This window comes from Nuphar pumila, chromosome 14 (genome assembly GCF_984573655.1).
Source record: "Nuphar pumila chromosome 14, dmNupPumi1.hap1.1, whole genome shotgun sequence".
In the NCBI taxonomy this organism is placed as follows: domain Eukaryota; kingdom Viridiplantae; phylum Streptophyta; class Magnoliopsida; order Nymphaeales; family Nymphaeaceae; genus Nuphar; species Nuphar pumila.
In genome coordinates this window covers 18,052,399-18,056,516 of record NC_143262.1, presented here as the reverse complement: position 1 = coordinate 18,056,516, position 4,118 = coordinate 18,052,399, and positions in this window count along the sequence as shown.

Sequence of the window (4,118 nt, the reverse complement as noted above, 5' to 3'; positions counted from 1 at the left end):
GAACAAGAACATATGGCCAAAGATAACTCTAGTAGCCGAGTACCCTTCAAAGTTCAAAGTCAACCAGTTTAAAAGAAAGGGTAATAAAAATGGCAAGTTTAATAGAGGTCCAAATGCAGGTTTTTGAAGGCCTCAAGGGAACAATGTGTCTCAAGTGAAGTGTTACAAGTGTGGCAAGCTAGGGCATATCTAGAGGAACTGCAGGACAAAGTTCCCTAACAATGGGAACAATGAAAAGAACAACAACAACAGGAGGAGAGATGACAACAAAGAAGTCACCTGTGTAGTGTCTGAATGCCTATTTACCAATGAAGAGTTGTCTGGATGGTGGGTAGATTCTGGAGCTAGCCGGCATATATCCAAGACCACAAATGGGGCATTGGATATGAAAGAACTTGGTCCTGGTGAACATAAAGTGTATATGGGCAATCATTCCTACTGTGATGTACTGGGTATCGGGTCTTATAGACTCAATGTGGGAGGCACTAGTGTCTTATTGAATGAGGTTTTGTATGTACCCTCCATGAAGAAGAACCTAGTGTCTGTATCAACTTTAACTAGTAAAGGTTTTGAGGTCAGGTTTGTCCCTAGCAATGTCACAGTAGGAAAGCGTGGCAGAGTCCTTTTCGAAGAAAAAATTGTAAAAGAACATAGTATGTTCAAGTTATGTGACATTAAAGGATCTGTTTTTGCTTATATTGACTGTGCATTTAATGTTGATGTTAATGTCTGGCATAAAAGACTAAGACATATAAGTATAAAGAAAATGAAGAAATTAGCACAACAAGAAATAATATCAGCCTTTAATGAAACTCACTTTGAAATATGTAAGTCTTGTATTTATGGAAAGATGACAAGAAAATCTTTTTCATCCAATGTGATATGTGCTACTGATTTATTAGAAATTATCCATACAGATATTTGTGGACCATTCAGAGTCCAAACCCATAGTGGCATGCTATATTTTATAATGTTTATTGATGATTTCTCAAGATATGAATATGTGTACCTAATCAGACAAAAGTCTGAGGCTCTTGAGAAATTTAAGAAATATAAAAGTGAAGTTGAAAGACAACTTGAAAGATATATTAAAATAATAAAGTCTGGTAGAGGAGGTGGATACACCTCAAATGAATTTTGTGAATATTGTAAGGATCTTGGGATAAATAGGCAAAGAACAATGCCTATAACACCACAATTAAATGGTATTGCTGAGAGGTATAATAGAACCCTCTTGAACATGGTGAGATCCATGTTGGCAGGAGTATAATTACCCAAAGTATTTTGGGGCGAGGTTGTAAATACAACTTTGTATACGATGAGTAGAGTGCCCTGCAAAGCAGTCCCAACTACTCCTTATGAAAGATGAACTAGTATGAAACCAAATGTGAGTCATCTCAGGAGATGGGGATCTGTAGCACATGTGAAGATCTTAGATCTAAAGATGGATAAATTACATAATAGATCTGTAAGATGCATACTTATTGGATACCCAAAAGAATCCAAAGGCTACATATTATACCATCAACATATGGGACTGATTAAGAATAGAGATGTAGAGTTCCTAGAAGAACTCAATAATGAATCTATTGATCTAGTGGAGGATCAATTTGATTTACTGGATGATCTTAATGATCTAAATGAACAGTTTGGCAATGAACCAACTGTGCAACAATTAGGCAATGAACCAATTGATTATGGTGTCTCTATTTCTCAATTTTTGAGTGGTCATAAAATGTCTAGAGCTCACCCCATCCTATTTAAATGATTATTATGTTTATTTGACTGAGGAGCTTTGTTATTCTATAGATCTAAATAAAATGATTGATAATTTGACATACAGTGATGCAATAAATTCACACAAATCATCGGATTTGAAGAAATCCATGGATGAGGAAATTGAATGTATTGTAAAAAACCAAAGTTTGGGAATTAACAAGTCTTCCTGAAAGAAGAAAACCAGTTGGTTGTAAATGGGTTATAAAGAAAAAATATAAAGTTGATGGAACAATTGATAAGTTCAAAGCAAGACTGGTAGCAAAAGGTTTCTCACAGAAAGAAAGTAATGATTATACAGAAACCTATTTACTAGTAGCTAAGTTTGCTTCCATCACGATAATTTTATCCATAACGACTTCCTATGATTTAGATGTATGACAAATGGATATAAAAATTGCCTTTTTGAATAGTGACTTAAAAAAATAATATATATGGAACAATCAGAGGGATATATTATTGATAAAGATAAAGTATACAAGTTGAAAAAATCCTTATATGGGCTGAAACAATCACCAAGACTGTGGTATTTGGCTTTTCACAAAGCTATCACAAAGATTGGATATGTAGCCAGTCATTAAGACTACTGTGTATATGTTTGGAAAAGTGGGAGTCATTTTTGTATTATGTCTCTATATGTTGATGACATATTATTGACAAGAAATTACAATGACATAATAACTAAAACTAAGCATTAGTTGCACACCAATTTTGAAATGAAAGATATGGGTGAAGCATCCTACATTTTACGAATTAAAATCACCCATGACAGAAAGTCTAAGATCCTTAGTCTTAGTCAAGAAAAATATATTGATTATATTTTGAAAAATTTTTGAATGCATGACTCCAAACCGATTGAAACTCCTGTAGCTAAAGGAGTTAATCTAAGCAAGAGTGATTGTCCAGGTGAGGGACAACAGAAGCTAAATGTACCTTATGCTCAAGCTGTTGGCAGTTTGATGTACGTAATGTTGTGTACAAGACCTGATATAAGTTTTGCAGTAGGTCTTGTCAGTCGATATCAGAAAAATCCTGGGTGGCCTCACTAGCAAGCTACTAAAAGGATATTTTGATATTTAAAAGGGTTGAAAGGACTATAATTGTGTTTCCAGACTGATGAGCTAGAATTAGTCGGATATTCTGATGCTGACTTTGTTGGATGCAAATATGATAGAAAGTCTACCCCTGGCTATAACTTTTTGTTTGGAGGTGGAGTTGTTGCTTGGTCATGCAATAAACAAGGATGTGTTGCTCAACACACTCAAGAGGCTGATTACATCGCTTGTAATACAACCACCACCTTTGCTGTCTGGATTAACAAGTTTCTAAACGACCTAAAGTTGGAAATCGTGAAAGGACCTATTCAATTATATTATGATAATCAGGCAGCAATCTCATTAATGAAAAGTAGAGTTGATAGCTCAAAAAGTAAACACATAATGGTGAAATATCATTATGTACATGAAATGATTGAGAAAGATGATATAATCGTCAACTATTTGCCGACATCAGATAGGTCAAAGAGATCTCAAAAGACCTATTTACCAAGCATGTAGCCCATATGGGGCTAAGATATTTATAAATAGATTACGACGAAACCCATGATATGGAAAATCCATATTTTTTTGTTGGGAAGCCTATATGGCCATGATCCATATCAAACATGGATTTCATAATCGTGGGTGGGCCCGCTCACGATTATGAGTGTTGCGGATTTTTTGTAGAAGATAATTCAAAATCAAAATTTTGTTTTATAAAACTATTTTAAATGAAGATCATGTGCCACATATCTCTTCATGGCTTAACTGCCAAGTCTGGGCAGTAGGGAATCCAAGGGTGTATATATATGCCCAACACGTATACAAAGAAAGATATACAAGATTATCCTGAGCACTCTTGAAGCAAACCTACAAAAGTATATGCCTCCTTCTCTCTCTCATGCTCTCCATCTTCTATCCTTGTAGCTGCTGAGGTGAATCCCTGTTACTGCTTGCTCTCTGTTGCGCCATCACTTCCCACATCTTTGATCGGGTTCGTTTCCAACAGGAGAAACTCGTCTTGCATCCCCTACCACCGGTTAAGCTCCCTATTGCAGGTAAGATATGTCTCTTTGCTTCTTTCCTTCCATAGTTGAACATGTGGGTGGTGATTGAACACTGACGTGCACCATTAACGTTGGCCCTCTCTGTTGCCCTTTCACAATATGGGATCAATCCAGAAGAAGCATCTAGATGGGGAGTTGTCTGTTTTTTTTTTTTTTGCTAGGGTTTCATCTAGAAAATCTATTTTTTTTAGATTTTATGGACCTCGACCTTCTATGTTTTTTGAGATTTCATTTCTGA